This window comes from Ovis canadensis, chromosome 25 (assembly GCF_042477335.2).
Source record: "Ovis canadensis isolate MfBH-ARS-UI-01 breed Bighorn chromosome 25, ARS-UI_OviCan_v2, whole genome shotgun sequence".
In the NCBI taxonomy this organism is placed as follows: Eukaryota; Metazoa; Chordata; class Mammalia; order Artiodactyla; family Bovidae; genus Ovis; species Ovis canadensis.
Genome location: NC_091269.1, coordinates 25,174,831 through 25,183,554, shown reverse-complemented (window position 1 = coordinate 25,183,554; position 8,724 = coordinate 25,174,831). Strand labels below are relative to the sequence as shown.

The 8,724-nt window shown below is 41.9% G+C and overlaps 1 non-coding gene across 1 annotated transcript; it reads right to left on the bottom strand.

Moving 5' to 3' along the window:
- Nucleotides 1-5,668: 5,668 nt before the first annotated feature.
- LOC138430602 (5S ribosomal RNA) lies at nucleotides 5,669-5,787 on the bottom strand. Its single transcript, XR_011253291.1, has one exon. It is a non-coding gene; the product is annotated as a 5S ribosomal RNA (ribosomal RNA).
- Between the last annotated feature and the right edge of the window lie 2,937 nt (nucleotides 5,788-8,724).

Genomic DNA, 8,724 nt, shown 5'->3' with positions numbered 1-8,724 from the left:
ATGTGTCCACAGCGCATTAGCCTTCATCCTAATGTCTTTTTCTCCTTGTTCCGGTGAAGCGGCAAAGAGCGTAAAAGGGCTGAGCTCCTGCTGTAAATTAGGTGTCACTTGGCGCCCCCCCATCCATTTGGACCACTCACTGCTCATCCTCGGCGATGAGGTTGTGGCCATGGCCCTGATGGATCCTGTTTGGCTTCTCTTAATTGAGTCTGAATGGCCTACCTGTGAAACCTTTTATTTAGGCAGCAGACTGCACATCTAGGTTTCATTTCAATCACCGGCATAGGAAGTGTTTCCCCCTAATGAACACACGCTCATAAAGAATCCAGCTTGGCTTGTAGTGCTGTGCCCCCTGGCATCTGTAGGCAGGTTGGCAAATCCTAGTCCCAGCTGGCAGAGCCCTTTATAGCCAGCCCTCTGTAGCTCGCATCTGCGCTGCAGCCCTTCTGCAGAGGCGGTAACACACACGGAGCGCCTTCACTCCAGCACGGCTCTTTCTTTCACAGCGGTTTTCCTGTTGATATTATGTGATGTTCTGCTGGATTCATCATAAATGGAAAACTGTGGCGGACTCAAGTTGGAGACAGAGAAGGCAATGGCACCCCACTCCAGTACTCTTGCCTGGAAAATCCCATGGATGGAGGAGCCTGGTAGGCTGCAGTCCATGGGGTCGCGTAGAGTTGGACACTTACTGAGCGACTTCACTTTCACACATTGGAGAAGGAAATGGCAACCCACTCCAGTGTTCTTGCCTGGAGAATCCCAGGGACAGCGGAGCCTGGTGGGCTGCTGTCTATGGGGTCGCACAGAGTCGGACACAACTGAAGCGACTTAGCAGCAGCAGCAGCAGCAAGCTGGAGAATCCTATGGGCAGAGAAGCCTGGTGGGTTACGGTCCATAGGGTCACAGAGTCAGACAACGTCTGAAGCGACTTAGCTTGCATGCACAAAAGTACTTCAGAGAGGATAAGAAAAGAAAAGCCCTCTCTTCCCCCAGGCAGAAGGTATTGGTCCCCAAAGGAGCTAATCTTCCTGGAAAAGAATGGCTCTGCAAAACAAGCTTTCCTGGTTACCCTGAGGGGAGAGGCAGGAAGGTTTCTCCAGAAAACTGTAGGAAGAATGGCCATCTTTTCTTGCCATTGGAAATCGTGTCTAAGTTTCTTACAGCAAGTGACACTTTGCTGGGTGTTATAAAAACATGTTCATCACAGTCCCTACTACTTAAGATGAGTTGCAAGGACAAGTGTGTAAGAACTTTCTGGCAACTCAGGAAGTACGTTTGTTTTTGTTTTTTTTTTTTCTATTTATTTTTATTTGTTTATTTGGCTACACTGGGTCTTAGTTAAGCCACTGCAAGATCTCTAATTGCAGCATGAGAACGTTAGCTGTGGCATGTGAATCTAGTTCCCCCGACCAGGGATCAAACCCCAGGCCCTCTGCATTGCAAGCTTGGAAGTCTTAGCCACTGGACCAGCAGGGAAGTCCCAAGAAGTACATTTAAAAAATTTTAGGTTGTATACAGGTGAAAGTAAACAAATATAGGTCATAAGAGAGCCTTTGGGGAGGAATAGCCATCCTCCTACCAACTAGAAAAAGTTTCATGAAGGAATTTTTAAAAATCTCTATATCCTGGTAGTTTCCTGGAGGTCTAGAGGTTAGGATTAGGTGTTTTCACTGCCATGGCCCTGGTGCAACCCCCAATCAGAAACCTGGGATCTCACAACCGTGTGGCCAAAGACAGGACAAAAACTCTATATCCCAGTAATTTAATAAGAAATTCAGTCTACGGTCAAGACTCTCAGTCGCAAACGACTGGAATACAACTTAAATAAAGGGCAGAGTTCATGTCCACAGAAAAATGCAGGAGTAGACTTTCAGGTGTAACTAGTCCTAGACCTTCACATAAAGTCTTCAGGAATATGTCTTGGGGCTTCAACTTTGCCTCCCTCTTTCTTGCTTTCATTCACATTCCCATCTTTCTCACCAGAAGCTCTAGGCTAAACTTATCTTGATTTAACTACCCAAGAAGAGAGTTTCTCTTTCCCAACCCTTCTAGTACAGCTCCAGGGGCCAACAAGCTTGGTTTCCATAGGCTTAGCTTACAACACACCCTCATTCCTGAAGCACAAAGTCTGGTTAACATTCTCATCCGTCAGACTTGGAGCACACACCCATCTTGTGGCTGAAGGGGAATAAGCCCCACCAAGGACTGAGAGTCAGGGAGGTTGTTTCCAAAAAGAATACTTGGGTTCTCCTATGGCAGGAAGAAATGGATGTTGAGCAGGCAAAAGCAACAGATGCCCATGACACTATGTGAAAATAATGTAAATTGCAGTGAAATTCTGACTCAAGAACTACAAAATTAACCTCTGCTTTTAAAGTAACTTTAAAAGAGTTCATCTTGCAGTTTCTTTTGTAGAATTTCTGAGTGCTTTGCCACTAGTAACCAACTTAGCAATAAATGAAACAAAGTTGTTCAGGAGCAGTTCCTATAACTCCTGAATCCTTCTTTCAGGGAGAAAGGTGAGAAACAGGTGTAGATTAAAAATAAACAAGACAGGAAGTTTTATAGTGAAAGTTCTCTATTTTCACATCATAGTTTCAGCGGAAAAAAGTCTATTCGGCTGAGTTAATTTTGAATAGAGAGCAGATCGAAAAGGAAGAGATAAATCTGTTATTTGAAGTTGATATGAATGTTGATGTAGAAAATCCCAAGAAATATTTCAATAAAACTCCTGGAACTAATAAGAGAATTTCATAAACTTGCAGGATACAAAAATCAATCACATTTCTACATATTAACAATAAACAGTTGGAAATTAAAATTAAAATATAATACATCTTTACAATCATTCCAAAGAAAATTAAATACTTAGGTATAAATTTAACAAAATATGTACAGAACCTATATGCTGAAGATTACAAAAAGAGATTAATAAGTCAAAGAAGACTTAGACATATTGTGCTCATGGTTTGAAAGACTCAACATAGTAATGACCTCAATTCTCCCTAAATTGATCTATAAGGTTAATTCAGTTTCTATCAAAATTGCAGTAAGGTTTTTTGGTAGACATACACAAGCTTATTCTTAAGAATAAGCACCCTCAGGTGCTTACAGAAAGGCACAGGACCTTGAATACCTAAAACAATCTTGAAAAATAAGAATAAATGGTGAAACATCACTTTACCTGATGTCTACTATTTATCAGTGCGGTATTAATGGAGAGATAGACACTTAGGTCTGTAAACCAGCAGAGAGGACCCACACAAAATGTCCAAATGATTTTCAACAACGGTGTAAAAACAATTCAATGAAGGGATGATACACTTTTCAACAAATTGTCCTGGAGCAACTGAGAAAAAAATTGTCCAAAAAAAAAAAAAATGAACCTCAACCTGAAGCTCAACACCTTAGGCAAAAATGGACTCAAAAAGGATCATAAACAAATATAAAACATAAATCTTAAAACTTATAGAAAAATATTTTGAGGGCTAAAGTTAGGCAAAGATTTGACACCAAAAGCATGGTCCATTAAAAAAAAAAAATACATCAGACCTCAAATAAACGAGTAGTTTAAACAAGAAAGAGATTTCTCTAACATGAAAGTGTTGTGAGAGGGGTTGGGGTCCACAACTGGCTGAGCAGCTCCAAGTCCATCAGAAATCTAATCGCTCTGCTCCATTTTCTTGGTGAATGATTTCTGTTTGCAAGGTGACAAGATGGCCAATGGAATTCCTGCCATTACGTCTGAGTTCTAGACAGCAACAGAAGGAAGACAAAATGGTCCCCTTCCTGTTAAAATCAGCTTCCTTTAAGCAGCCTCCTGCAAAGTCATACAGAAGTCATTCAGCTTACATCTCATTGGCCAGAACTTAGTTACCTGGCTACACTCAGCATGTGGAGCTGGGAAATAGGGTCTCCTGCTTCTGATGTCTGTTTCAGTAAGGTGCTTGTACATATTATTGCAACTCCAAAATGATGAATGGCTCAAACATTCAGAAAGAAGAAAGTCCAAAACGACACTCTTGTTAGCAGGTGGTTCTCCCCCAGGCAGTGATTGAGGGACGCAAGTCTCTTCTGGTTTGTGCCTCTGCCATCTTTAACACTTACCTTCCGCATTCTTCTTACTTGTTTTCATCAAGCTCTAGGAGCAGGGAAGAGCATGGAGAACTGGCAAGGGAAGCTTCCGATGGTCAGAGCCGTAAGTGACACGTACCATCTCTACTCGCCAATGACCAGAACTCGAGCACATGGCTTTATGAATAACAGGCAGGGAGACTGGAACATGGTGCCCGAGAAGAAGGTATGGGTTGGTGATCAATGACTAAGGCAAGGAGCCCAGCTGAAAATGAGGCCTCTATTACCAAGAAAGATAGGAGGATGGTCATTGGGAAGCAGGGAGCAGTTTCTGTCATTGCACGCAAGAGTAGGGCCCAGGACACCAGCTGCATTGAAGGGCTAGTAAGCAAATACCAATCATCTTCCAGCAAGGAGATGCATACTGTAGAACCCCAAGCTGACACAGTCCTACCACAGATGTGGTTTCAGGATGCCTCACCACAAACATCTCAAGAAGTTTTCAGCCCCCAAAATGTTCTTCAAATTAACTTACTATTTTGGGGGACTTTTCTGGTGGTCCGGTGGCTAAGATTCTGTGCTCCCAATGCAGGGGGGCCAGGTTCAATCCCTGGTCAGGGAACTAGATCCCACACACTGCAACTAAGACCCAGCGCAGCCAAATAAAAAATAAATATTAATAAATAAATAAATAAACTTACTATTTTGGAATTAAGCATTTTAATTTTATTACTTTATCTTCTTAATATTATAGAAGGTTTTTTTTAATGATCTACACATGCTCCATAATCTGATGTTAAGGCTTTTCAGAAACTCAACCAGGTTGGGGTATATAGACGACAACAACAGAGAAAAATATTATCAATGACTAAATATTACTGCAAACCCAACTGAAGAATTCCTGGTTGTGAACATACAATGTGTTCATTTTAAGATACTAGTCTTGTGTTCCAAATTTCTGTTTTCATTATACATTTATTGATTTCTTCGTTTTTAATATTGAGTTTTATTCCATTTATAGAATATACTGCTTTGCAAGAGAGGAAAAGATGAGTGAATGCCCATGTGAGCTCAACGCTTATACGTATTATACATATGTCACCAAATAACCAATCCCTGGTGGACATTTACAGTGAGAGTCTAGAATGGTTTAGTGGTTCTGACACAGATGTAGAGAGCTGAAAGGATCTTTAAAAATGTAAAGGGAGAAAGAAAAATGTAATTTACACTAGGAAAAGATTGAGTAGATTTTGATCTTTACAAATCAACCAAAAGTAGTGTTAATTTAACCTTATGTTCATGACACTTTTAGGGACCCAGGAATATATTTTAATCTTGATTTCTTTTTTTAATTTTAAGTCAGAGACTAGTTGATTTACAGTGTTGTGTTAGTTTCACGTGTACAGCAAAGTGATTCAGTTTTGCATATACATAAATCCATTCTTTTTCAGATTCTTTTCCCATACAGTTTATTACAGAATACTGAACAGAGTTCCCTGTGCTACAGGGGACCTTCCTGACCCAGGGATTAAACCCGGGTCTCCCGCATTCCAGGCAGACACTTAAACCTCTGAGCCACCAGGGAAGCCCAAGCCTACAGCACCTGGTATTCCCAGGCGGTCTCCCATCCAAGTACTAACCGGGCCCGACCCTGCTTAGCTTCCGAGATCAGATGAGATCGGGCACATTCAGGGTAGTATGGCTGTAGACTAAAATCAGAAGAGAAAAAAAATAAAATAAAATCAGAAGAAAGAAAAAAATAATACAACAGTAGCTGTAAAATAATTCAGTCTAGATTATACTTGTCTTTAGACCATTACAGTTGCAGAATTTAATTTTTTTTTTTTTTAATTGGAGGAAGGAGACCACAGAGGCAAAAATGCCCACAGCACTTCTGGAGCCACGAAAGTCATAATGCAGCTCTGGCAATGACAACTGATTTTGTTTAGGTTCATGTATTCCTGGAGTGTTTTCATATTTTAAATTTATACATTACCCAAGACAGTCTTCAGTTTTCCAGTTTTTTCTATTTGCACTGATCCCTCACAGGCCTCATCCATTTCATTGCTTTTGTTCACTGTAAATGACTTCAGAACCTTTGAATGTCCAAATACTCATTGGGCCTTTCTGCTTGCGGTATCATCACTGACTGGAAACTAACCAACACATTTTCCCCTGAGCTCATCCTCCCTGCTCATCAGGTCTCTCTCTGTTTTCCTGTGTAGTAGAGTTACTACCAGTTTGCAGACATTTAAGAGCCAGGCTTGGGATCGTCTCTTCTTTCACACCATTATCCAAAGATCTTGTGGAGCCATAAGTCCCATGCCCACTGCTGTCTCTGCTTGAGCCTGGCTGCCCACGCCTCCAACCCAGCTTTCTTGGCCTCTCATCAGAGTTCCTGGCACAGACACTTGGCCAACTTCTCTGCAGCCCAGCTTCCTCCTACTAAATGATTCCTAATCTACCTGAATTGATCTTACCACTGCTTTCACTGTCTGCTGCCCTGCTTTGTAACCCACCACTTCAGCCCAAAGTCCTTCCCTAGGTTTTAAGCTCCTGCTCAGGGGGACTTCTCCATTCTGACATCAACACCCATCAAAGGCAACAATGAAGGACTCCTCCCAACCTCCCACAAACTGGTCTGCGGTCTTTGCTTTTTGTTGTTGTTGTTTCTGTTGGTTGGTTGATTTGACATCACAGCATGTGGACTCTTAGTTCACCCCCTGCATTCGAAGCACAGAGTTTTAACCACTGGACCTTCAGGGAAGTCCCAGGTTTGCAGTCTTTGCCTTTTGTTCACACACTTCCATTCATTCAGTACTTTGGGGGCCGGGGTGATGACAATCCTGTCCCAGGCACGGCCACCTTAGATGTCCCTCACCTCCTGTCCCAGCTCTATACAGCTCTTAAAGCTCAGGCCAAGTTCCCATCCACTTTGCCCCCGGTCCACACACGATCACTGGTCTCTTTCGTCTGAAGCCCCAGGGAGCCTGTAGACAAGTCCCATAATTTAGCTCTTAGTTATGTATGTGGCAGGGGATTTCCTGATTAAGTTGCGTGTGCTATTTGTCTTGAGTTTTGTGAAAGCAAAACTCAACCTACACCTGACATCAAATGCAAGGCTGGGCTTGGGTGCCGACCCACTAATTATCTATTACTGTGCTGTGCTAAGTCACCTCAGTCCAGTCTGACTCTCTGCAACCCCATGGACTGTAGCCTGCCAGGCTCCTCTGTCCATGGGATTCTCCAGGCAAGAATACTGGAGTGGGTTGCCATGCCCTCCTCCAGGGCAATCACTATATTTCAGTGCTTTCTGTTCTCTGACCCAGACACTTACTGTGATAAGTAGGGACTTGTACACTCTTACCTCTGTGAGGTTGATATTATTGGCCTTTTTTTACAGGTGGGGAAACTGAAACTCAGAGAAATTGAGTGACTTGGTGAAATTTCCATAGTTGCTAAGTAGCTAAACTTGAATTTAAGTCTAAGGTATGATGTTATCAAAAATGGTATGTTCACAACCATACGTCATGGTGTGAATAATCCAAAGTAATGGGTAATTTTTAAAAAAATATCATGCACAGTTGACTTCAGAAAATGTGTGGATGTGTGTATTTAAGGGGAAGTTGACCTCTCTTTTTAAGTTATCAGCTATTATTTCAACTAACCTTGATTCTCCTAGTTGCTGGTTTCCCAGGTGGTGCTAGTGGTAAAGAACCCGCCTGCCAGTGCAGGAGACATAAGAGATACAGATTAGATGCCTGGGTCGGGAAGATCTCCTGGAGGAGGGCATGGCAACCCACTCCAGTATTCTTGCCAGGAGAGTCCCATGCATAGAGGAGCTTGGCAGGCTACAGTCCATTGCGTCACAAGGAGTCGGACACAACTGGTGACTTAGCACACACGCACTCCTAGGTATAGAGCCTTTTTTTTTTTAATCTCCCCCACTGAGGTAGCCCTGCACAGCTGTGGAGACTCAGAGTGAGGTTGAACCAATAGTTATCATACTTTGCTGTGTTTGAGAGAGAAAATTTATTTTTTAAATACATCTTCTGGGGTTCTACCTCTCAGATAATGTGATTCACTTGTGAAAAGGCATCTTATGCATCCCAAAAGCAATTGTTTTCAGATGAATTGTGTGTGGTTTTGATATTTGGGGGACTTAATTCTTTTTTTTTTTAATTTTGGCTTTAAACATTTTATTTTTATTTTTTTATGTCCTAATTCTGTTTAATTTTTTTTTCTCTTTTCATTTTTTCTCTCTATTTTTTATTTTCTTTTATTTTTTTTAACTTTACAATACTATATTGGTTTTGCCATACATTGACATGAATCTGCCACGGGTGTACATGAGTTCCCAATCCTGAACCCCCCTCCCACCACCCTCCCCATATCATCTCTCTGGGTCATCCCAGTGCACCAGCCCCAAGCATACTGTATCCTTTATTGAACCTAGACTGGCAATTCGTTTCTTACATGATAGTATACATGTTTCAATACCATTCTCCCAAATCATCCCACCCTCTCCCTCTCCCACAAAGTCCAAAAGTCTGTTCTATACATCTGTGTCTCTTTTGCTGTCTCGCATACAGGGTTATCATTACCATCTTTCTAAATTCCATATATATGCATTAGTATACTGTATTG